The sequence below is a fragment of the Caretta caretta genome, chromosome 9 (genome assembly GCF_965140235.1).
Source record: "Caretta caretta isolate rCarCar2 chromosome 9, rCarCar1.hap1, whole genome shotgun sequence".
NCBI lineage: Eukaryota > Metazoa > Chordata > Testudines > Cheloniidae > Caretta > Caretta caretta.
Window position 1 is genome coordinate 95,145,587 of NC_134214.1, and position 27,303 is coordinate 95,172,889.

A 27,303-nucleotide genomic window follows, 5' to 3' on the forward strand; every position below is an offset into this window, starting at 1 on the left:
CTGCGAAGACTGAAACAAATAATTCATTTAGTTTCTCCATGATGACTTTAAGTGATCTTCAAAGATATTTAGGCATCTAACTGCCATTTATTTTCATGGGAGTTAGGCACCTAGGGCCAGAGCCTCCAAAGTATTTAGGTGCTGAGTTTAGATCTTTGCAAAATGTTATATACTTACAAAAAAAAATTGCAATGGCTTATGTAACCAAATGAAACTTTTAATTATTATCCTAGAAGCACAGCTCCTACCATGCATTTTTAAGGGAAATAATTAGTAGATTCACAACTGTATGAATACTTAAAAGAATGTTTGTGAAAATATTTGAATGGTACCAATTCTGTTATCTACATCCAGGTACCCTAGTGACGAGTTTAGTCTAAGAACCTTGAAATAGAGCTAGATCAGTGAATGAGGTGGGGGGTCCTGTGGGAAAATAGTATGTAACCATAAAGGTAAAGAAAGAAGGCTGAATTAGGGTTGAATGAGTATTTTATTTACCCTTCATTTTGATGTTCACATTATCCAAGGTAAGCCTAGATTATATATCAACATTTTCTATGTTGTTATGTGTAGGTTTAGGGCCAAATTCCGGGCTGCAAAATCAAATGCTGTCTTAAAAGTAATATGACAGGGAGAGAGATTTCAGAGTTTGAGTATGAGCAACATCTCCACTGCAGAGAAAAAAATATCATGCCTCAAATAGAAAGTTTTCCTAAGGCATATCAATGCAATGTGGTGTGTAACAGTACAGTCCCAAATCCATCATTGTCTTTTGCAGCAAAGCTGCTGTACAGATCATCTCTGATCCAAGAGAAAACATTGCAATTTGCAAAATAGGGGTACCAGGGGAAAATTCATGTCTACGCTAAGGGCTAACATGAAGTGCATTTTGTGGGCGTAAGTGGACTTACGTGATGCGTGGGGTTATGCTGGCCCTCTGCATGGGGGTGAAATTGACTCTAACACACAGTAGCATGTTCTGTATAGGTTTCAGAGTAGCAGCCATGTTAGTCTGTATTCGCAAAAAGAAAAGGAGTACTAGTGGCACTTTAGAGACTAACCAATTTATTTGAGCATAAGCTTTCATGAGCTACAGCTCACTTCATCGGATAGCAGACTAATATAACTTTGTAAGCAATAGAACTACCCATCCTTATTATTTAGCTGTAATGAACAATGTATAAGGAACCACATCTCTCTCTCTTTTTTTTTCCGATTATGGGGAAAGCTGGAGGAAATTTTTCAAAATTCCAGGAAAACAAAACTATTTGCTTCCAAACTTCCAGTTGGCTTCAGAGGTAGATTAGTTTGCCAACACTGATATAGGATGGTTAAAAAAAACCCGATAGAAAAGTTAGCTCTTTCTATTAAATTTATGCATCTATTTAGAGAGAATGAGAGGAAAGCAGCCATGCTGTTATCTTTGAAGATGATGCAGTATCTGCTTCCCTTTGCTGCCAGATGGGAATGGGACATGCCTCCCCTTTCCTCTCTGTCCTCTTTGGATAGGCTAGTGCTAATATTAGCACTAACTTTGAGTGTCCTTTGCATTCTCCTAAACCTCTGTGGTAGTAAAATCAAAGCATTTCCACTGTGCAGGCTGTAGAAAGTTTGGAGGGTGCATTTCTTATCAAGTGTAGATATGAACTAGCTTATACTGCCAGATAAAAACTACGCAAAAATGTTGTTAAGGCTAACTACAGCTCCATTACTTATGGGTAAAACTAAACCACTACAGGGCTGTAGAAATTATCATAAACATAAGTCAATACAGATAACATAAGTAATGGATTTAGCAGGATTCCCTGCTTTAAGTGGAAAAAATCAACTCAACCTTAACGATGGAACTGCAGTTAACACTTCCATAATATTATAGCCAGATCCTCAGCTGGTATAAATCGGTGGAGCTCAGTTGACATCACTGGATGATTTCCACAAGATGAGGATCTGGACCCCATTGTGTAATTGGAGGCCTTGTAAATTTAATGGGCTTTAGCCTCAATCTAATGTGTCTACCAAAATAAATTGTACTTGGATCTCAAGGAGGTAACAGATATCATAGTGGTGGGACGTTGATGGACTTAGATGGGGAGCTACTTATCTGTCCTGCTCTCTGTTTTAGACCTGCACATACATACTGGACCAAAAGGGTTTGTACCAGCCACATAATCTTTTACACAGTCACTAACCCCTCTTGGGGCCTTATCCACAGGCCACTGAAGTCAACTGGAGTTTCACTTTTGCCATTGGTAGGCTATAGGTCAGGCCTTTGGTGTTTACTGCTGCTGCTATATAAACTATCTCTGAAGAAGCAGGATACAAAACTCAAAATCATTTTATAACTGTGTAACCAAGGCTCATAAGTGTGAGTAAGACCCAGTGTTTACACTGTCTACTCCAGTGTTTTGTGAAATAGAAATCACAGTATTGGGAGTACTATATCTGCAGGACATGAAAATAAAACGGCAGCTTTCATTCCTCATTTATGAAATTTTACACTCACTGTCAGGGCCATGATATTCTTTGATGGCTTGGGCTTGTGTGGTTGAAATTCATGTTTAATGTCAATATGGGGGCAACAAAGCGAAAACAACCCTGGCGTACAATCATGTCATTATTCAGTACTTGTTTTTTTTTTAGTCATTGCTGGAAATAGGTCAAAATCTTTGTTAAAAGAGTAGTCTCGGAAACGCAGGCAATAACTGCTAGAGGTTTCTTTATTATAGACTCTTACCCCCAAAACACTACTGTAAAGCAAAATAAGCACATATCATTCCCGCAACCTCCTATTTGAACAAAAGTCTTAGAATACAAGATAAGCTTTTCTAAGAGTCCTTCATATTTAGCACTAGCTTTTCTAGACTTTTCCCCTCCAGCACTGTCAAACAGAACTACTAATACGGGGCTCAACACAATAATAACCTTGTCCTTGTTTCTTTTCAAATTCAAGCTGATGGTGTCACAATTTCTACTCACCATGTTGAAGTCTTAATTATTCCATTTAAAACTAGATTTAGCAAAGAATGGGCAGCCAGGGCTCAAGGCATCCTTGAGAAAAATTAAAACCACACACACACATTCATTTGGCAGAGCCCCACCAAAGCAGCTTCAGCCCTCAGATAGGATGACTAAAAATGCCCTGCAGTGGACCTAAAAGTGCCCTGCAGTGGACCTAATGGAAAGTCCACTGAGTCAATGGGAGATTTCCCACTGACATCTGTGAAGTTTGTGGCAGGCCCATAATACAAGCCTGGTCCTGATATTAATGGGAAATTTTTGTCTCAATGTGGTTCTGCTTAAAGATTTGCTTAGCAGAACCATGTTTTCATTAAAGAGCAATACTCCTCCCCTCCTCCCAATCACAGTGTAAAATACTGTGTGCCTGATTAAACAGAATGTAAAATGTAAAAACCAGAGAATGGGAGGAGAGGAAAAGCTGAACCTACAGAAACTGAAGCCACTGGCTTCCATTGATCTCAGGAGGAGCAGAAATGAGCCTGTTTCTGCTTCCGCTCAAATGGTAGGAAGCCAAATATCTGGGCCTGGTTGGCCTCCTATTGGAACGGCTGGAAGCCATTAACTTCAGTAGCTGCAGACTCAGGCCCCTGCTCAGGTCAAAATAGATTTTCAGAAAACACATGATGCAAAGTTCTGAAGACAGATATGGAAAATAGACCCATTAGGACTGCAAGAATGGGTTCTGATTCATTAATATGGGGGTTCCATGCTCTTCCCCTGTTGCTCTCTTCAGGATGTCCTCATTCAATATTTATTCAGTCCTTCTTCGGGCATATTTCCCATTGAATGCAGGAACACCATGTTAAGGTAGGATTTTCAGAATCACTCACTGTTCACCTGTCTCTTCTCCCAGTGAAGTCAAAGGGAATTTTAACATTGACTTCAATAACAGTCAAGTTAGGCCTGTGTTGAGTGTTTTTGAAAATCTCAATGTGAGTTTTTCTTTAGTTGGGACTAAACCTGAGGATATTTTTGTTTCCTTGAATACAAAGTTCCCACTGTCACATTTAAAGGCAATTGCATCTGCATTTCCCCTCTGTGGTCCAGCAAGGGCAACCGGTCTAGACTCCCGGCTCCCTAGCCATCACCTCTCATGGGTGCAGACTCTCTGCCTCCTGACTGGGTTTTTTTTCCCACGCTTCACAGTTTGCTGCATACACTGTGAGTTCCCCGAGTCACACTGTCTAAGCAAGCTTGCTGTGCTTTCTCCTCGGAGGCTATATCCAGAGAAATTGCTCCTAGTTAGAAGTTACCACACAGTACTTTCTAAGCAAGTGCATTTAGTCTTAAGGGGGAAACACTACAGAACAAACATATTAAAACAATACAAGAACCTACAGACATTCTAATAAGATTAGCAGAGTTTATCCCCACATCCAACAAGCGCTCTGGCAGATGAGCAAACCCACCAAGTGATTTTTCTGTACTTACAAGTTCGTATCAGCTGTTAATTCAGAACAAGGGCACCCAGGAATTGGAGAGCTCCTCCTTCATACAGTCTGGGTCTTTGATCTTGGGACCCTAGGAACAGGTAATCATCAGACAGTCACCCTGTCTACAAAACACAGCTTCAAAGACCTTGGCTTTTTGCATACATAACTGGAGGCAGGGGGGTGAGAGCAGAGAGAAATTTGGATTCACCTCCTACAGTTGTCCTAGGAAATCCACTTCACATGTATTGTCCCATTCTTGTCTGCCACATTGATCATCCAGGCCCACAATAATGTTTAATCTTTTTATTTAATATAATGGACTCCAAACGTACTTAAACTTCATTCAATAAGGTGTTCCAAGGGCACTGCGAGGAAATTACCATATTGGCACACTCACAATACATAGCAAACATAGCATTTTCAGCTGTTTGCTTGCCAGATTCTTGAAGTCAACAGAGTTGCTGTATGTATACCGAGATGTAACTACAAACTGATATTTTTTTCCCCTGCAAAATGTGTTGATTACAAAACATTCCCCTTTTCATCATTTTCTCCCACAGACTATTTTGAGTTTTTGTCCAAAGGGAAAAGGTTGGGATCTGTTTTGGTTTTCGGCCATTGAAAAATGACCATTGTCTTTTCTAGCAGCTGCAACCTGACATTGATTTGGATTTCAGTTACTGTAAAGCAAAAGATTTCAGGAGGACAAAACAAAACAAAAACCAAGTAACTTTTGGGTTTAAACACAAACCTGAACATCTTTGACAAAAAAAAAAAATTCATCGAGGAGGCATTTTTCATTTTTAAAAAGTGGCCACAAGTTTTTAGTCAGCAACAACAAATTGGATACTACATTTTTTATATTTTTTAAATATCAGCTTCCCCTCATATAGTCAGCGGCATATGCCCTGTTTGAGTTGGACTGACATACTTATCTAATAAAATCTGTAAACTCCTGTACTTCTAATATTCAGGGTAGGAATAATTACAAAAAAAAAAAAAAAACCAACAACAAACACCTCAATTCCACAGTGATAAAGATTTGTTAGAAAAACATTGCAATTCCCACCATGTAAATAAGACGTGTCTTGATTTTTGTGAAAAAGAGCTTATTTCATAGCAGGTTTTCATTGCACCATACAGTTTAAACAGGGTAGCTTTATATAGCGTGTGATGCTGCTCAAGAGCAAAGTAAATCCCACTAAATGAGCAGAGAGCTATGAGAATAGTAAGACAATTGACCACTAAGAAAGGGTAGCCTCTGATCCTGCTGTTTGCTGATTGTTGGTGCCATATTCTTATTCACAGAAAGAACATCAAGCAACACACTGTTGTTGGCATCTTGTCCGCATTACTTCTGTTTTTCCAAACAACCTATTACACCTCTTGCAGAGTGACTAGAGTCTCTATTTAGGTTCCAAATATGAATTAGACTTTATTAATTGACAGTGGTGTCTAGGAGTTCCAGCCGCATTGTGTGAAGCACTGTACATACATACATACTATATACTGTAGTATCAGAGTGGTAAGACACTGCCCTTTTGAAAAAGCAACACTTAACAGGCAAATGATTTAGGATTTTGATAAATAGAGACATTCTGCAAATTCACATTTTTCTCTTGTGTGTTATGGCCGAACGGCAGCGTGGCCCATTGTCTTGCTAGTCTCATAATACTGGATAGTATACATAAAGCCACGAGTTCCTTGAAGTAAATTAGGTGAGAACCTCAGCTCTCTTTTTAAAAAACAAAACAAAACGTATGGCTCTAACCCACACGTCGGTGGAGGAAAGCTTGGAAATGTGACCTGATCTGCATCCTGAAGTCTCAGAAACCAGACAAGAAATAAAATAATAATAATAATTCATAATAAAAAGCGGCTTGTTTTAGGTCTGATGATTTTTGAACCAATCACATGATTTTGGGGGGAGGGGGCTGACACAGTGTTTGAATGCTGGGAGTTAGCAACAATGGAACAGTTTAAAACATTTAAAACCTGGAGGGTTATGAGCCATATTTGGCTATACCAGCTCTCCACAGTGAGTCTCATGAGGGACATTGAAAACAGCCATTCGTTGCTGGATTTCCATGGAGGCATCAAAGATAACTCTGAACCAGGAAACCTGTGTGGAACAGGAGGAGGTGAAGGTGAAGTTTGGCTGAACATTCCACAGGTCCATGTTGCTATGGAAACAATTGCCTTTGTCTTCACTGTCTGTTTCATCTGTAGATGTTTAGAAGATCCAAGGCTTATGGTTATTAGTAGGAACCGAAGGGTATGGCGACGCAACGGGGCTACAGCAGCACAGTGGCAGCTATGCCGTTGAGGCACAGATGCTTCCTACACTGATGGAAGGTTTTTTTTTTCCCCATCAGTGTAGGTTAAACCACCTTCCCAAGCAGCGATAGCTAGGTCCGCGGAAGAATTTTTCCACTGACCTAGCTGTAGCTACTCTAGGGGTTAGGTTGGCTTAACTACAGGACTCGGAGGTGTGTATTTTTCACACCCCACATGATATAGCTAGGGTATTTTAAGTGTAGACCAGGGCTAAAACTAAGCAGCTCAATTAAGGTTCTGTACTATGAGAACAGTGCAAACAATAACAAACTTTTTATTTCAATAATCACCCTGTTTAATGGGCAGCATGTAGGTACATCACCAGTACCAAGCTGAAAAGACACCTCCCAGAAAAAAAAACCCTGGTAGATATAGAATTGTACTCTTCCATTCAATTTGCTCACAACTTTCCAATGCCCTCCTTTACCCTCACAAGGGAGCCAATAGTATAAAATACTCACCCACTGTCATCCAGCATGTACTCCAGGAATATAATGTTGGTTTTACGATTGTTTGTTCCATTAATAATGTGCAAGCCTTGAGAAGTAGAGTCTTCCACTTAAACCACATTTTCTTTCACTGGCTGCAGGTTGTTTATATAAACAACTTTGTGACTGTTACCTAGGCAACCAACAGAGAAATGAATTTCATTAGATATAGATTCAAAGATTTGGGTCTGTTTTAACTCTGTGTGTGTGTGTCTCTCTCTCTCTCTCTCTCTGTAAAAAGTTAAGCTTGCAAAGTTTAGATGGTTGTCTTCATTATAAGAGGAAGAAAGATGAAATCAAGGGGAAAAATCATTTTTATTTGGGCTTACCTCCTTCCTGTTAGTTTCTGTTCATGTTCACGAGGTGGTAGATTGTATTGAAAAGAAATCAAATTGTTCTGCATGGAAACAAATGTGAAAAAATTCAAGTACAGTCAGCAGGAGGATGTGGAAAAGGGCAAGCACTTTTATTGTCTCCAGGGAAACACATTTATCTTTTTGTTTTTTTAAATGCTATTATGCTCGAAAATGAGTATTTTAATATAAAGCCTATGAGGCCCTTTCTGTATAATAAACTGAACCAGGAGCATATTTTGTGCTCAGTTGCACATGAACTGACCAGAATGGACGTGATATAGGCGTTAACTGCTGACACCATGTGGCCCAGTACATTTACTTTTACCCTGGACACATCTGTTGAATACACAAGTGAAGCAGGTTAAAGTGCTGTATGAACCATGTAGGTGGATGAGGCTTTGTAATTCAGGCCTAAACTTGTCCATTTCCCCAACTGTACTTATACTCATGAGAGACGCATTTAAGAATATTTTTGATTGAAACGTACACATGAGCAGTGTAGTCAAGTCACAAAGTTCAGAGACAAACTGGGATAAGCAGATGAATTGCCACAAAGTTTGGGGCTTTCAGATTTGATGGCCCAGGTCAGTCTTATATAGGGCCAAGCCCAAAATTTGAAGCATGTTGTATGTTTGAGGAAAGGATAGGGCGTTCAGATCTTATGTTGCAGTTCAGGCTCATGGCCCACCTTGATTATCACTACAAAAAGTTTCCCCCCCTGCTCTCCTGCTGGTAATAGCTCACCTTACCTGATCACTCTTGTTACAGTGTGTATGGTAACATCCATTGTTTCATGTTCTCTATTTATATAAATCTCCCCACTGTATTTTCCACTGAATGCATCCGATGAAGTGAGCTGTAGCTCACGAAAGCTTATGCTCAAATAAATTTGTTAGTCTCTAAAGTGCCACAAGTACTCCTTTTCTTTTGGGGGATACAGACTAACACGGCTGCTACTCTGAAACCTAGGATTAGATGTGTAACTGTGGCCATTTTGCTCATGTTTGCAATGACCTGAAGATCTAGCAGTGGAAAGCATATTTCCCAGTGCATACTGAGGGTGAACTTGGGTGTTCCTGCACTTCCCTTTGTAGATTTGCTCGTGGCTCACCTGTTATCATCAAATGGACTTTGGATTCATGATCAATTTGAAAACAAGTGGTATAAGCATTGGTCGACCAGCGTTTTCTCCTCCTTAATTTTTATAATATCCCAACACCTCTCCTGGGAAAGCCACGGCTAAAACAATACTGTATTCATTTTTTTTTGACTCTGTCATTCTGATAAGATTTTACAGCTACAGGCTGGGACAGAATATTGGCTTCTAGAATGTAGACTTAATAGCAAGATTTGTACTGAGTTCATTGGGTGTAGGATTAGGTCTTTGGAGGCCAAAGAAACCATGAAACTGTGGGGATAAAATGAAGCCTAAGAAACAGTAATCATGAGTAATTAAGTCTATCTCCAGAATGCTAGCTCTGTAGCACCTTCTTGACTCCTGCTCACTTGAAAATTAAGCTACCTTTGAGAGTGATTTGAATGGAATGTCTATAAGGTATGATTTTATTTTTATCAGGTTTGGATATATACTAAGTACAGATAAAAACCACTGAGCTGAGACAAATATCACAGTTAAAGATGGTTGAATTTACATTTTTCAAGGTGATTTACTCTGGTCATCCCCCCTACCCCCATTCACAATTCTCATGTTAACAGTTTGGTTTTGGTTTTTTACAGATTTATTTTGCTATTCATTATTGTTCAACCAACAATTCATGTGAATAAGTTTCAGCCTACCAGTTGATTGCCAACATGTCACCTAGAGCGTTCAGTCACTGTTCTGGAGTCACCTGATATACTTTCTGCAGCACGGTTGGAGGATTGTCATTTTTTTACAGAGGAGACTTATGATCAATGAATATGTTCCCCCCGCAAAAAAAGTGTGGGGGGGAAAGAGCAACGTCTTCCCCTTGTGCAAAAATGAAGACCAGTCACCCCCCCCCAGATACTAGTGTGAACAAAAGCCTGTTTACACAATTGCTAATAAATAGTGAATATAATGGGACACCAACCTGACTGAGCCAAATTATCATTCAGAGTTCACCAGCCATATTTGACTAGTTCTCATTACAATAATTATGGTGCCTCTCATAGTCTATCTGGCCATGTAAAATTAGACCCTACTAGGTTTTTTGGGCTGGCATAATTCAGCACAAATTATTTCATTAGCAACTGAATGAAACGGCAGTACATTTCACTTTTGTCTTGGAGTTCTAAGGAATAAATCCTCAAAACACAAACATTAGCCATGCGTGCAAAGTATCCCTATACTCCAGCAGACCAAAGTTATATAGTTGTGGCAATGCAAGGACACAAGTAAGCAAATATTTAGGATCCACAGCTGTTAATTTCATTCTCCCTCCAGACTTTCCAATGCAGCATAGTAGAAGAATATAACAGCATGCAACGTCTGTGTATCCAGTTATGTTTTGCACAGAATAGTTCTTGATTTTCACTTAGAAATGGGCTTAGCTAGAGAATGATAAGTCAGATGTTAACGAAGGTTTAATGCCCTCCAAGAAATGAACAAAGAAGCTCTGTTAGAGATGTAGATCTGGTACGTGCTAATCTTACTGAGCAACAGATCACATTGTTTTAAGTGTAACCATACATGTACAAAGTCCCATCTACTCTTACAAATCCTGCAGCTACATACAGGGGGAAAAAGTACTGCATACTTTCTGTCAGATGAAGAAATTACATTTAAACAGTAAAAAGTAATTCAATTTATCTATTGTCTCTTTATAACAGTAGCCTGTGTGCTTTACAATGAAGCAAATGGAGACTGAAACTTTAAAAATGAGGGAGAATTAACAGATAAAGCCCAGTGTAATTCAGGTATTCTTAGTCTGAGGCAAAGCAACAAATCCTGTCACCTTTACTCACAGTGAATAGGACTTTTAAATCAATAGGGCTATTTAAAGAGTAAGCCCCTGACTCAAAAACACTTCTGTGCATGCTTAGCTTTCAACATGTAACTAGTCCCACTGATGTCAATGGAACTGCTCATATGCTTAAAGTTAAGCATGTGCATAAGAATCTGCAAATAAGGGCCAGAGGTGATACGCAGTTCTAAAGGCGGCAGGAGATGGCTCTTAGCCACTGCGAATTTTTACACTTCAAACATTCAAAAAAACAAAACAAACCATAAACAATTCTTTTGGCACTGTGGATTGGAAGAGGAAGACATTTGTTTATTTGCCTTCCGACCTACCCGCCCCTGCAGAATTCAGGGTGTTCTGCACATATGTTGCCCATTGAAAAGCAGAGACTAGAGAGCAAATTGCTGTTTTTGTTTTATGCCTGAATAATTTCTTTGTAATATGAACGTATGAAAAATTAACGTTGTGTATTTGGCATGGAGCTATGTCTAGCTCTCGGTGTAGCTGTGCATTTATTTATTATTAATGTTGTTTGTATTGTGGGAGCCACACTCACAGGTTAGGACCCCAATGAAGACAAAAAGCCAGAGGACTCTTGTGCCTGCAAAAAACCCCACTGAGGTAATCTATTGCAGATACTGGGCCTCAATACTTTTAGTGAGCATCATGATTTTACTGCATACCAGGCATCACCAGGTGGTTGTGTTACACTTCCAGGTTCCTTTTTATTAGCATGCGAGCAAATGCTCAGTCTTGGGAAGACATAATGTGTGGGGATTTTTTTGTTTTGTTTTTTTGGTCATTCAGAGTTTGGTTTAATGCAGTGGTTGGGGGAGAGTAAGCAGCAGGACTTTACTGGCTGCCTTGGTCTCTCAATGGAGCCAATTCTTGAGGCAGAACTGCTCCTCTGGAAATGGTGTTGGATTGCAATTTCTGAAAGAAGGAATAGCTTGAATGCTGTTTGACCATCTCTGTTCCAGGACTGGTGTATATGTGTAAATAAAATAAGTTACACTCAGACTAAGTTCTGCATTACTGGTTTCTCGTCCACTGAGAAGCCAATCTGCAAGGTCCCAAACATCTGCTTCTGCTCGACAGAGAGACTATATTGATGTCCTAATGGGGTGCTGCTGTTGGAAGTAGGGGCAACAGTATGATACAATACAAAATATCTGTTGCAGTTATAATGAAATATAAATTCTATTGTAGACCCTTTAGGGTAAGTACCATGTCTTTTATTTTCACAGTGAGGCATACTCAATAATAATGGCTTACAGTGGCAGAACAGCCAAAAAAGACTTTGAAAATGTAATAGCTGTTTCTGTACAGTGCAGAAAGGATTCTCAGATGTCTCTGTTGGAGCAGCAGAACACTCATCAAAACTCTGTAACATGAAATCTCTACACTGGTACTCTGGTTTCTGTTTGGTTGGTGGTTACAAATATTTCCAATACAAATGTTCAGTTTGGGGTTATTCTTATCCTATCACAGCATTTTTTCATCATGATCAATCCTATCACATTAGCCTTCAATCTTCACAGTCACAGTAGGAAAGTCAAACTTGTACGCAGACCTAAAATGTGTAATTGATATGAGAGTTGATATTATCAATATTTTTGTTAATTTTTCAAATAAGATTTTGTGGTATACTATCTCAAATGCTTTATAAAAGCACAGCCACATTATGTCTAATCCATTCCCTTAATCCACTTATTTGATTAAAAATAAAAAAGCAAGCAAGTTTATCTGGCTTGATATAAAACCATGCTGTTTATTGCTCTTTCAAAGATTTTAAGTCTCCCACTCTGCAGTGCCCACAGGAAAGAAGCTTTTATATTTTTGCATTAAGAAATCTTAAGCACTTCAACTTGGGAGAGCAAGACCGCTCAAGTGACTGTCTTTGGCTCTGCCCCAAATCTTGATCTGTACTGACTCTTTCCATTTTCAATTTATGCAGCATTATAACTAGTTTTGACTAGGCAGATTAAATTGCTTTGAGGTATGCATTCATAAAGCTGTTTCCTCCTGTAGTAAATTCTCCGGATACTCACTTACTAACCTTTCTGTTCCCGTGAAAAGAAGGAAGGCTGGGAAAGAGCTGTGAATATGTATCAAGTTGGAAAGTAAAATATAAACTAATATAGTCTTTAATTTAGATAGAGTGTATTTACTTCCGTGTATGGTATTTGTTTTGGAAGTTGGAAGTGTGTGTGAATGAATTCTGTAACACATGAGTATGATTCTATCTGCCAATGAGTGTGAATGAAAGGATCAGGATTTCTCTGTGTTAATGGAAAAGGAGGACTAGTGGTACCTTAGAGACGAACCCATTTATTTGCGCATAAGCTTTCGTGAGCTACAGCTCACTTCATCGGATGCATTCAGTGGAAAATACAGTGAGGAGATTTACATACACACAGAACATGAAAAAATGGGTGTTATTATACACACTATAAGGGAGTGATCACTTAAGATGAACTATTACCAGCAGGAAAGCGGGGAGGGGGGGAAGGAAACCTTTTGTAGTGATAATCAAGGTGGGCCATTTCCAGCAGTTAACAGGAATGTCTGAGGAGTGAGCTGTAGCTCACAAAAGCTTATGCTTAAATAAATTGGTTAGTCTCTAAGGCGCCACAAGTCCTCCTTTTCTTTTTGCGAATACAGACTAACACGGCTGCTGCTCTGAAATCTGTGTCAATGGAAAATCAAAGGTTTCCTCTAGCACAGTGTTGCTCAAACTGGGGTCTGCGGACCCCGGGGGGTCCTGAAGGGTACTCCAAGGGATCCATGGGCCCTGCTGATCAACTGCTCCCCCTTCGTCTATCTCCTGGAGGGTACTGATGCCAAACGAGGAGAATTTAGGCATTAAAAGTCCGGCGGGACAGCGGGGCTAAGGCAGGATTCCACTCCTGGAAGTGGCCAGCATGTCCCTGGGACCCTGGAGTGGGGCGGGGGGGCAGGGAGTGGCAGGAGGTCTCCTTGCGCTGCCCCCATCCAGAGTGCTGACTCCACAGCTCCCATTGGCCTAGAGTCTTGCAGCACTGACATTATATATGGTGATAAGAGAAATATGCCCATCATCACAATTAACTAACAATCTCGGGGCCAACTCTGTTGAAATCCATGGAGTCGTGTCCTCTTATCTCAGCAGGGAATTTATCCCATTATAGGTAATGGCTGATTTGCCCACTGCCACCCCATTTAAACATCTCAGACCCTCTTTCTCAAACATCTGCTCTTCATTGCTGCATGCTCTGGTGCAGCTCTGTGAAGTAAACAACTCGTTGGGAATAGAAGAAAGATAGTTTAAGTGACCCAACAGAACCTTCCACAGAATGCATTAGTCCAACACCAGTTATTTAGCTCACTATAGAGTGACTGGTAGAAATTCTATAACCTGTTTTATACAGGAAGTCAGACTGGATGAATTGATGGTCTCTGCTGGCCTTAAAATGTATGAATCCATAAAAAGGCTGGATTATCTCCTGAACCTTAACCAAACCTCTCAGCTTGTCTCCTCATTCCATTGGACTTACTGCCTACCACACTTGTTTCTCCACACTCCTCACATCCAGCCCTCACCAAAGTTCCCTAAGTGCTCTCCCTGTGAAACTGGAGCATAACGTGTCCTCTCCCCCCCCCTCCAGTCACCACCACACCCCTGATCCTTCATCGCTTCCTTATCTGTTTTAGGAGCAGAAAGACAAAAAAGACACCACAAGCTTCAGCAGAGAACTTGAGAATGGCCTCTGACCTGCTAGTCCCTCACTTCATTGACTCCCTGATAGAAAATTACCTCATTCCAAGGACCAGGAACTCAGATGGTATAAATAGGCATAGCTCTCCTGTAGTCATGATTTATACCAGTTGATAATCTGGCACTATAAAATACACTCAACTCCACACTAAGCTTCTTTTCTCGATCCCTGATGCACCATTCACTCCTAACTTTCTGGCATTCTCCAATTTCCCATTAATGTTCTAGAAGCCTGATCAAAAGCCCAGCCTCCCACTACCTTCCATGGGTTTTGGATATGGTCCATAGGGTACATGTTATTACAAGGAAGAACACAAGTACTAAGAAATTGGTTGTGAACAGTGCACCAGGGAGAAAGCAGAGAGGATGCCAGGTTTTCAGGTGACTCCCTGTTGAGGTTGAGATAGGACGCAGCAGGTGTTAGCATAGAGGCAATCAGGGTGGGATGGAAGGAACGTATCCAACTGGAACAATGGAAGCTGGGTTCAGTGTAGGAGTGATGAACGTTCAGCCAGTTCTCATTTTGTCTTATATGGTCCACACATCCGTTAAACAGACGGGTGTTAATTGTGCAACAGAGCAAGATTCCTGAGCCTCTGCACTGCACATGGGTAAGTGATGGCAGGAGACTGCCTTAAGACTGAAATCTGGCTGTGTTTCCATAGGCCGTTCCCCAAATTTTGTCATCTGTTCGTATTTTTTGTTCAGGGAGAGAAAGCACAATGCATATTTATTGTTTCATTCATCCATCTTTTGAAGCGCAAAATCAAGCACACTTTTTGTTATGGCTTCAGGCTTCCATTTGCAAACTGCTGGTTATCACAGTGCACAGGTACCTAGAGGAGTTTCAATGAAATCTTGTTTTAACCCTCGAATTGTTACATGTTGCTGTCAACCCAGGGACCTACTTAATGGCTCTGTCAGAATAAATGTTAAAACATGTTTGCTTTTTAAAAATTATTTTGATTTACAGTAATGCCAACACACCACAATCAAGATCAGGACTCAATGATCATCCATTCTGAAAAATACATCATAGGAGGGAGTCCCTGCCCAATGAGCTTACTGTCAAAATAGACAAGACACTCGAGGAGTGGGGAACACCAGTGGCGTGGGAACACTTTGAATAGTGGGGGTGCTGAAAGCCAGCTCCCTTACCCCTGTTGGCTGCCGCCCCGCCCCAAGCTGGGGTGGCGCGGGGCCAGCAGCAGAGCCCTGGGGCCAGCAGCCAGGACCCTGGAGTGCGGGTAGCAGCTGGCCAGGACCCCGGACATGTGGGGGCCAGCAGCCGGGCATGGGGGAGGGCGTGGCTGGGACCCGGGTGCGGAGCCAACAGCGGAGCCCCGGCTAAAACCTGGGGGCACTGTAGCACCCCCGCGCTCCTAGTTCCCATGGCTATGGTAGATATGAAGGATTATTCTCTCCTGTGGACAGATACGGAACTAAGATATAGAGAAGAGAATTGACTTTCTTAGGATCACACAGGAAGGCTGCAGTTGTGTCAGGAATTGGACCAAGAGCTTCAGCCTAGTTCCTTAACACAAAACCCTCCAGTTGCTTTTTTAAATAGTTTCTACATATCATATTGCCTATTTTTGAGGCATATTGTATTTCAAAACATAAATGTAATACATCTGGCGAAGCTTAATACAAGACCATTAGGCACAAAAGACCAGGGTTAGTTTATACAGCTCCTGGAGTTGGTGACCAGCTGGCGAGAAAGCTTCAGAACACTGAATACTGCACCTCAACGCACCCAGCTACTTCCACTTTCATTACTTCTCCCATCCAGTTTGTGCCATTTTGAATGGGCTAGTTAACTTGCAAGACAAAAAGCTGCAGCCCTCAACTGAGTAAAATGAATGAGGAAAATAAAAACCATTTTTGGGACTGGTCCTGTATCCACTCAGTCAGTGGCAAAACTTGTACTCACTTCAGCTGGAGCAGGCTCAAGTCTACCAGTGTCGCTCTTTGAGTAAGTGACAATCAGAAAAATCAATCAATCTGGAAACAGAGCACCAGATCGTCAGCACGACTACAGTCCAATTCCTCCACTCGAGTAAAACAACAGGAGCTACCCTTCCACCAGCACAGGTGAAGCTCTGGCTGGGATAGAGCTAGCTCCATGCCTTTCACATAGGGGTGTGCCTGCATCAGGAACTGCTCCCCACTGGCATCGCAACACCTTCGGGGTACTGATATTGGAGGAGGATAGGTCCATCCGTGACTATTAGCCAAGATGGTCAGAGATGTGACCCCATGCGCCAAGTGATCCTAAACTGCCAACTGCCAGAAGCTGGAACTGGACAATGGGATGGGATCACTTGATAATTGCCCTGGTCTGCACATTCCCTGTGAAGCAGTTGGCACTGGCGACAGTCGGAAGACAGGAAACTCAGCTAGCGTGTGACCCAGTATGACCGGTCTTATGTGCAGCATTACTGCGGCTGCTCTAACTGCAACAGGGACCGTACGCTTTGCCCCCACATGATCCTCTGCTGCTCCACTTACTGTGTATGATCAGAGCCCTGTCATTGCTAAGCACCTTGAGTCATTGGCCCCCTTTTCACTTCTCATCATGTATCTTTATTTGGCTTATTGGCTTAAGAGGAGTTTGATTCAATTAAGGTTGTCAGAATTTGGCCCCAAGCTGTTCTCAGCAACACTCCAGAAGTAAGATAAGGATGATTTCAAGAATTTCCGTTACTACCTAGAGCTTTCTGTAACGTGATTTAATATTCAAATCCCTTCCTCCATCCACAGAAAAGGAGCAAAAGAAGGAAAAAGGGCATCTAGTCTCCTGCACTCATCATATTAGATTGCTGTAAAGGCCTAATCCCTCTGATTTGCATAGTAGGTGGAGAGTGTTTCGCTCAGTTACTGGAAAGGAAAAGCTCCCTCCGGAGGCAGGAAGGGTTGCTGAATGTACCTTTCTTTGTGCTATTCAGGCTCTGCTGTCTCTTGTGATGGCTGTAACTTTTATCATTGCAAATGATGGCATTCTTGTGCTATTTCTTCTTCAGGTCTTGGTCTTAAAGCTGCGCACAGCTCCTTTGACATCATCTCTTCTGAAAATATGATCAGGAGAATTAAATTAACTGCAGGGAGGGGAACCAGAAACCCATCAAAATGATGAACTGTGTATATAAGCCTTTTGTTTCAATGGTGCAGTAAGAAATAACATCTGACTCAAAACAGCCATGAAAGCCAGAGTCAGATTGGTCTCCTCTTGTTTTTTCCTACCCCCCCACCCCCAGATGTTCTGGTTTAACTTGGATTTAAACTTGGAGAGTGGTCAGTTTGGATGAGCTATTACCAGCAGGAGAGTGAGTTTGTGTGTGTATGGGGGTGGGGGGGATGTGAGAAAACCTGGATTTGTGCAGGAAATAGCCCGACTTGATTATGTAAAGAGTTGTCACTTTGGATGGGCTAGCACCAGCAGGAGAGTGAATTTGTGTGGGGGGGTGGAGGGTGAGAAAACCTGGATTTGTGCTGGAAATGGCCCAACCTGATGATCACTTTAGATAAGCTATTACCAGCAGGACAGTGGGGTGGGAGGAGGTATTGTTTCATATTCTCTGTGTATATATAAAGTCTGCTGCAGTTTCCACGGTATGCATCCGATGAAGTGAGCTGTAGCTCACGAAAGCTCATGCTCAAATAAATTGGTTAGTCTCTAAGGTGCCACAAGTCCTCCTTTTCTTATTATTGAGAAACTCTTCCCACCTTCAGAAATAAAGGGCATCACAAGGCAACGGTGCATTGCTAAGCATGCACAGCACAGAACGTGACTGCAGTAGCTTTACTGCCAAGCACAAAATGACTTCGGCTACCCCACTGGATTGTGATGCATTGAGATGGAGGATTCATGACTTTCGCCACTAAGCAAAACCCCTCTGTGTTTTCTAACTAATTTAAGGCAATAAAAACAGCTTTAAAATATCTAAAAGGTGCAGTACTGTGTTACATAATAACAATAATAACTTATATAGTATTTTCACCAGGGGAATTCGTTGTAGAGCTGGGAGATAAATGAATAACTCATTTTTTTTAGTTCAGCTACAGTTCCAACCCCGCCCTGTCCCTCCCCCCAAAAATTAGCTTTTGGATCAAACAGAATCTAATTTCTTTCAGACTTTTTGGTGAATTGAAAAAAACTTGTTTAGGGTTGGTTGCAGAGTGGGGGAGACAAATATGGGTTGCCCCCATCCCAGGTCAGTGCGCTAATCACTAGGCTAAAGGGCATAAGGGGATTGGGTTGTTTACATTAGCATGACCTCTTCTGGCCACTTTTCCAATGTCCAAAACGATTTGTGTTGAATTCACGACTATCGGACTAAAAGTGTTGAATAAACTTGTCATCGGAAGAATCCTGTCTAGTTCTAATTCAGTGCACTGTTCACAGGCATGCGGATATTGCTATCTCTACTTTGTAGAGGAGGAAATGGAGCAACACAGAGATGCAACGGCAAAAGGCCCAAGGCAAGGCAGCGTTGAGAACAGAGCCCCACTCTAACAGGGTGATACTGCATGTGATGTCTGAAGTCCGTGGGACCACTCGCATGAGTGATCTGAATGTAGCCCAGCATGTGGAATGCTGGTGTGATCGTTACCCAATAATTATCTAAGGCCCTGATCCTGTATCCAATTAAAATCGGTGGCAGAGCTTTCATTCACTTCAGGATAGCCATGCCAGGCCTTTAAAAGGTGACCTCTTCAAAATATAGTTGGAAAAATGCTCTCAATTTCTTGTGTGCTCTGAGATCCATGACTGCTAAACAACCTGAGACTTTTTCGTTCTTTGTGCCTTGCTTAATTTCACCTTTATTTAACATTATGCATCACAAAAAAATAATTTAATTTCACAATTTACATATACAAGAAATAACAGGACAGATTCTGATCTCACTTACACTGGTGTAAATGCAGATCAATTCCATTGACTTCAGACAATGTAGTCAATGAGACTAAGGGATTGATCCAATGCCAAGACATCCGTGGAAGTCTTGCCATTGATGTAAATGGACATTGAATCAGATCCAAAAAGATGAATCCGACCCATTGTAATTCAGTCTTTTATGATGTTTTCTGTACTTAGATGTTTTCTAATATTTTGACATATTTTTGGTAGGGCTACCAAGAGATTGAAAAAATGAATCACGATTAACTGTGCAGTTAAAAAAATTAATTGCAACTTAATCGTGCGATTAATCACACTGTTACACAATAATAGAATACCATTTATTTAAATATTTTTGCATGTTCTCTACATTTTCAATTGACAGTTACAACACAGTTCAGTTACAATTCAGTTACAACACAGAATACAAAGTACACAGTGCTCACTTTATATATTTTTTGATTACAAGTATTTTCACTGTAAAAAACCCAAAAGACATAGTATTTTTCAATTCACATAATACAAGTACTGTAGTGCAATCTCTATCATGAAAGTTGAAGTTACAAATGTGGAATTATGTATAAAAAACCTGCATTCAAAAATAAAACAACATACAATTTTAGAGCCTGCAAGTCCACTAAGTCCTGCTTCTTGTTCAGCAAATTGCTCAAACAAGTTTTTTATATTTGCAGGGGATAATGCTGCATGCTTCTTGTTTACAATGTCACCTGAAAGTGAGAACAGGTGTTCACGTGGCACTGTTGTAGCCAATGTCACAAGATATTTATGTGCCAGATGCGCTAAAGATTCCTATATCCCTTCATGCTTCATTTCCAGGAGACATGCATCAATGCTGATGACGGGTTCTGCTCGATAACAATCCAAAGCAGTGCATGTTTATTTTCATTATATGAGTCAAATCCCACCAGTAGAAGTCTGATTTTCTTTTTTGGTGGTTCAGGTTCTGTAGTTTCCGCACTGGAGTTTTGCTCTTTTAAGACTTCTGAAAGCACGCTCCACACCTTGTCCCTTTCAGATTTGGAAGACACTTCATATTCTTAAATCTTGGGTCGAGTGCTGTAGCTATCTTTAGAAATCTCACATTGGTACCTTCTTTGCATTTTGTCAGTGCAGCAAACGTGTTCTTAAAATGAACAACATGTGCTGGGTCATCATCCGAGACTGCTATAATATGAAATATATGGCAGAATGTGGGTAAAACAGCAGGGGACATACAATTCTGTTTAATTCTGTTTAACAGTGCGATTAAAACCGCGATTAATTGTGATTAATTTTTTTGCCATTAATCAACAGCCCTAATTTTTAGTACTATATATTTGTGTTAAAACATTTCAACATTTTCTGAAGAGACTGCATTACATGGAAAAAGAAGGGAATTAGTATTATGTGTTACAAGAATACTGCACGTGACGTGTGATGCTCTGCTGGAGTCCAAAAAGATGCTGAGTCTGAGGTTTGCATATTGTTTTTTTTTTCCTTGTTTGGCATATCTGGTTTCCACTAAAGGAATCTGCTTGTGAATGGCAGTCTGTGTTTCATTCCATAAGAGGCAAGTGCACTTTGAGTCAAGTTTCCTGGGAGACATTTGTCAGCGTCTGAAAGGCATTTCTAGAGTTGTGAGAGAGACGGTGTCTGGAATCTCAAAAATAGAAACTGAGCTGCATCAAATGTGGTATCAAGGTTTGTTTCCAATAACAGCAAGTGAATGTCATCGAGCCAAAATACAATCCTGCCGGCTACAAGGTAATGGGGACTCAGGGGAAAGTTTCCAGCTCCATGCAGGAACGTCTTAATTTGATCTTCATTGGCAATGGCGATTTCCATAAATCTTTTTATAATTTGATTTACTAACTCAGGGTAAGTGAAGCAATATAATAATATGGTTCTGAGATACAAAGAGACTGTACATACAAATGAGACTGAGTGGGCTCAATCCTGAAGAGAGGGTTAGAGGAAGAGAATCTAAGCCAACTTTCTGCTCCCTCTGACTTGAGTTGGCCTAAGCTTTCCTCCAGTTGATGCCAGCTGCAGCAGTGTCATAGGGACCTTGTGCTAGCCAAGGAACAGCATGACTCCACCCCATGCCTACCCTTACCCCTAACCCTGCCACACATGCCACGATGGAATCTTCAGTTGGTCCTTCAGGGTAGCTTTTCTCTTTTTCGGCCAAAGCCAGACCAAGAATCAATAATCTGGCCCTGTATTTCTCTGGTGTAGGTGGCATTTTAAGGATACAAAGCTTAACTATTTCAGCACCAACCATTATTATCTCCAAACTTTGCTTCTCTTAAAAAAAAAAAAAAGAGCTGGGATTTTCAAAGGAGCCAAAGGGAGATGATTGCCTAGTGACTTAGAAACCTAGGTCCTATTGAAGCTTCAGAAAATTTGACCCCTAAATCCCATTGGCATCCAGTGAGAACTGGACACCTAACTCCATAGCCTCCTTTGAAATTACAGCCTCCACTGGTGAACTTTGCTCCATTAAGGAAAACCCACGCATGGCAGGTAGGTACAATTTCAGTTGCCCAGTTAGCTGGGATTTTTCAGAGTATCCTGATGGAGTTAAGTGCTCAGAGTCAATGACACTTGAGGCCCAGAACCTCAAGATTTTTAGGCTCTAAATCCCATTGATCCTGTACGGGGAGACTTTGGCAAACCAGCAAAGTGCCTGAAACCACTATGGCTTATTGCTAAAAGCAGCCAAGTCAGCAGGCTACAAATTAGCCAAGTCAGCAGGCTTAGCTTAACCAAGGCAGGAGGCGGGAGTGGGGGGTGGGGCGGGGGGTTGGGTGCCACAGAGAGGGCAGCTTGACCTCGCATCTTTCCTGATAAAAATTGTGTTGAAGTTGCTGATACATGCATCTTAGAGGAGCAGGATGTGCCCCAGGAATGTCTATTGGGGCCTCAAGGCTGCAAACTCTGGAAACACCCACACCTGGTTAATCGATAATCAGAAGGAACCTCTCGCTTGACCATTGAAACTGCTTACTTAACAAGTTTGCTTTAAGGGACATGTCATTCTGTTACTAATGTATAAATAAGGGGAAAAAGTTTGAGGTAGTGGGACTCTTCAGGACTGGACTCTCTCTCTCTGGATGCATCTTGTGTTTCCCACAGGCAGACGGCCTGCCGCTGTGCCACTCAAGAGCCACGCTCAGCTTTGGTAATTATCAAGGGTTGGGGGTGTTTTACTAACCTGTTGCGGATGTGTGTATAGGTGCTTGAGACTAAGTAAAGTTTAGCTTTAAGTGAAAGCACTCTTGTGTTGCCCTGTTTGTGCCAGCCATCTATTGGTCGGACGGCCATGTCTCCCGATTTATTTCCTGACACCACCTTGCACAGAGTAAAAGTTACCCAGAGCTTTGGGTTGAAAGAACCCCAGGTAACAATCCAAGCTTGAATGCCTAATTGCCATAGGTTCCTTTTGAATATGTCACTCCATATATTTCTTTGCAATAAATGATAAAGAGCCTGATTCTGCTTCCCGACTTATGGTGAATTATGCCTTTCTGCACAAATAGCCCCACTAAAAGTCATAGCCCCCAAAGGGTATGTATTTCCATTTTGTTGTGCAATTGGTTTACCCTGTTTCTTTCCTAAAAGACCTAACAATACTTTTATATCCTGATGAAATGATGTTTAAAAGACCCCATGCTGTGGTAAATTTTTGACCAGGAGAAGTGGCTCTTGTGAGATTAGCATATAGTTCTTTTGTGGCCTCCTTAAAGCTTTGTCTAAGAATGCAGAAAATTCATCAGAATGATTTGCATGCATTTAGAGTAGTGCTTCTCAACCTTCTCCACAGTGTGAACCCCAGGTTGACAGCCCCAGTTTTACAAATCCCTGAGGCTAGGCATCATATTTTAAAGGGTCACTAGAGATGGATGATTCATACTGCTAGAGAAACCCAGGCACAGACAAGCACACACAACTGAAAATGAAGAAATACTCCTTTGCCACTTTTAAGTGGTATAATTAGTTCTTAATAATGATGCTTATGCAGCACCTTGCATCCAGGGAAATATGCAAATAGTAAATTACACCTTGCAAAACCCCTGTGAAGGTGAGAAGTAGGCCCTATTTTGCATATGGATAAACAGGTGATTTGCCGATGGTCCCACAGAATATGTGCAAGAGTTGGGAAATAAACTCAGAATACAGAATTGCCAGTATGTTATCCTAACCATCACTTCAGTCTTGCCCCAAATGACTGGAAATATAAACATAGGGCTAGATCCTAAATATCATACACTGGCGAGTCCCAATAGTGCTACGTGTAGGAGTAAGTACTCACCTCTTGCACAGTCTAGCCCATAAAAAGTTTTCCATGACACTGAATTCAAACATATTTAGACACAACGAGGAGCTCTAGTTTGCTGGGATTGTTTGTCAAAAGATTATTTTTTTCAGAGTTGGAGCATCTCTGCCTGTCACTAGCTCAGACATTGCTAGCAAACACATTTTTACCTGTGATGGTCCCTGGTAAATCTCCGACAGGACTTCCTTTTCTATGATAAGCAGCTTGTAGTTGCTCCCCCAGGGATAGTGTTTTAGATTCTCCGTGTCTCATTGCTCTATAACAGCATTCATAGTGTGGTGCTTTTCCAGTGTCTCCAATGCACTTGTCAAGAATGCTGCCCAACAGCAATGCAGCAGGGGACTCCACTGTCCCTCCAGGGAATGTAGGAAGGCCAAGGTGGTGGCAGAAGCTCCATCTCTCAAAAGTAGTTTTCAATTGTGCAGTGAAAGCTGCCGCTGCAGTAATATCGACCTCCACCAGGCAAACCTGTGTTGTAAAAGACCACTTTAAAGAATCCCCCATGTTTTCAGGCCCTTTTCCTTTTAGCTATATTAATTAGGATCCCCAGTCAGCAAGGCATTTAAGCACATGCCTATCTCTACATACATAATTAATATCATTGGTGTCAGTGGGTCTAAGCAAGTGCTTAAGAACCTTGCTGAATCAGGGCCTACAGGATAAATGAGCCATATAACCCAGGGCACAAAGAAAATACAATGGAACCCGTCTTAAGCAACCACCTTGAAGATTACCAAAAATCAGGAAAAGGGACTGAAATAGATATTGTGCTTTTTAAAAATGATTGAAAAAATCATTGTGGTTGGTTTCCAGAACTCTCATAATATTTGTCTTCAAAGAATACACAAATTAGTAGAAGTGATTACACGTAAAACGGCTCATTGCCATTTATGGAAGTAGTGATATAACATACCACAGCAATTAAGACCCCAGGAAGGTCGGAAAAGGATAGTACGAATAACTAGGCATAAAGAAAGAATATGTCATTTGATGTCAGAGTTTCAAAACTGATATATATATATATATATATATATATATATATATATATATATATCAAAACTTTATATATATGTATATGTAGTGAGAGATAGCTCTATATTAGTGAAGTCAGCGTTCATGAAAGATACTTGATTAACATCCCCTAAGATGGAAATCCTCAATTTATACACTGAAAACCTACAGCATTGGCAGCAGCAGTGCAAGCATCCTTCATGCTACCGACTGATGTGCCCCAGCTCCATTCGACCCTGATACACCAAAGCACTTAAGTGCATGCTTAACTTTAAACACATGATGAATCCCATGGAGGTCAAGGGGACTATTTATGTGCTTAAACCTGAGCAGGTGCCTAAGTGCTTTGCTGCATCCTGGCCCTGCAGAAGGATCACGCTGGGGCGTGTTGGAGGGTGAGTCACTCTCCATGTCCAGTCAGTCCTTGACCTCACCCCTGGAGACTGTGAACAAAGGATCCAGTTGTGATGGGGGTTTCTGAGGTCACCAGGAAGTTGTCCTGTGTGAAATTAGACCAACAAGTCATTTCACATGAGCCAGCCATCAGATGGTAGCAACAACTTTTGAGTTAACCGAGGCCAGCTTCAAAACGAAAACCTAGAGGTAAGAGATTCTACATATGGTGCTATTGACAATTCATTCTAGTGCTCCCTGGCAATCTTCAGCCACTTCCTCACCAATGACAGTGGTGTTCCTGAATTATGGAAAGAAACTGAGTACCCGTAACTTCACAAGGGGATATGGACCAGCCTTGGCATTGCTTGGGGTTTCACAGGAGGATAACTTTAATATCCAGTAGTGAAGAAAATGTGGGTATGTGTCCAGCTGTGTTCTCTACAAACTTTGAGCCAGATCCTAGCTGCTGTAAATTCGCAGAGTTCATTGGAGTTATGCTGATTTACACCATCTGAGGTTGTGGCTTGTTCTGTTAAAGGCTTCCAACATGTCTAAAATCCCTGGAAATAAATCTCAAATTTCAATGCTAATTTGCTAGAGAAAAACAACAGAGAGCTCATAAATTAAAAGTAAATATGGCGAAACCAGAACATTTAAAGACACTTTTCTTCTTTTTTAAAAGTTAGCTGTTAGAACACAAAACAAGAACTTGCTATGGATTGGTGTTTTCAAATGACACCTATGGGGCAGCAGTCTCAATTTCCACCAATAAACTGATATTGCAAGACAAATACACTATTGATCAAAGTATTTTTGCCCAAATACTGTCTTGTTGAAAACTTTAAAATCAACTGAGGCATTTTCCACTTCTATTAATATTCATGCAAGTGAGAAATCATAAAACAAGTCAATGACATCATTAAATTGAACACCAATAAGATCTACTGAAATGAAAAGTAAATATTGAACAAGCTTTAGTTTTTCATTTCCAGTGGCTAAAAACAATACTAAATCATAAATATAAAGCAAAGTATGGAAATGTGTCAACTAAATTGAAGGCACAACTCTGAATAAATCATAACTGCTTGTCCAATGTTAGTTTCAAAAGGTACTGTTGAGTTGAAAAGAAGAAAAACAGCCTAATCAGCAACTGCTTATAACTCATGCTTCCATGAGCTTTTTAGTGCCTGGGATAACACTTTTTTTCTTTTATTTTTTTTACAAGGAGAAGGGATATTTATAACTTTTTTCGATTGGTTAAATTTTCATGTGAAAAAGAAATAAAATTGAACATACGGCCTTCTTTAAAGTTCTACTTCAGGTTCACAAGAAGAAAGTAAAAGTTAAGAGTAGATAAAAATGTAGGGCTCAATTCAACAAAGACTATAAGCATAACCGTATACATCTTAGTACTCCTCACTATATAAAGTTATGCACCTGCTTTAAGTCTTTACAGGGTCAGCTTCTTCTTTTGTATGAGTCAAAAGCCATTCTTTCATGGAAAACTGACAAATAAACTAATTTAAGTCTCTGTCTTCAAAAGCCAGTCTCAGCTTTATTTTTCTAATTAGCAAGACAGATTTTTATATGGTTAAAGCAAATGTGCTGTCTGTCAGAATCAAGGATATTGTGTGGTCCCTGTCATCTGTCAAATGTAATCAAGGGCTTTGTCTTTGGCATTATCACTAGGCAGGTGTTTGTAGACAACAAATCCCCAAAACATTCCTTTTATGTGTAAAAAACTTTACGATTACACAGATGTTCGTTGCATTACTACCATTACATAACACTTTTAAGAATTAATTTTAAGAAGTAAACTTACCTGCCTTGATGCCATCAAATATTTGTAAACAAAACAGATTAATATCTGAAATCACAATATTTAGCAAATCCTATCAGGTAGTTTAATTGAAAGAAATATAAATGAGGTTATTTTTTATTCTTAGCAGTTACTCCTCATTAACATTTAATGCACTGTAATAGTGTGGGTTTGTTGCCTCTTCTACTAAAAAAATCCAGCTTTTTCTAGGTTCACTTTGGAGAGCTTCCTTATAGCTGCTTCCACATCACCAGGGCTATGACCTATCTCCCTTTTCTTTTCAACCTGTCAGCTAATCTGTAGCATTAGCAAACCACTGGGATGTGTTTGCTATATAGAGGCTGTTTTTAGTGCACGATTATGCCAACAACACAACGAATTCACCACTGACACAAAAGTGTCAGTCAGAAAAAGTTCAGTCACTATATAGGCTACATATTTAAGATGTGGGAAATAATTGTCCTGCTCTCCTTGGCACTGGTGAGGCCTCAGCTGTAGTACTGTGTC

The 27,303-nt window shown here is 40.7% G+C and overlaps 1 long non-coding RNA gene across 7 annotated transcripts in view; it reads right to left on the reverse strand.

Annotated features, from left to right (window-relative positions):
- LOC125643014 (uncharacterized) overlaps nucleotides 1-27,303 on the reverse strand; it is a 678,305-nt gene that overhangs the window by 16,605 nt on the left and 634,397 nt on the right. For 3 of the 7 annotated variants that reach the window (XR_012670030.1, XR_012670025.1, XR_012670027.1), the window contains 4 exons: nucleotides 23,720-24,038; nucleotides 7,606-7,673; nucleotides 7,250-7,409; nucleotides 4,450-4,539 (listed from right to left, as the gene is read on the reverse strand). This is a non-coding gene — a long non-coding RNA (uncharacterized LOC125643014). Of the gene's footprint in view, nucleotides 1-4,449; nucleotides 4,540-6,446; nucleotides 6,574-7,249; nucleotides 7,410-7,605; nucleotides 7,674-23,719; nucleotides 24,039-27,303 lie in introns of all 7 variants that reach the window. The other 4 variants (XR_012670029.1, XR_012670028.1, XR_012670026.1 and 1 more) reach the window with 4 other exon arrangements.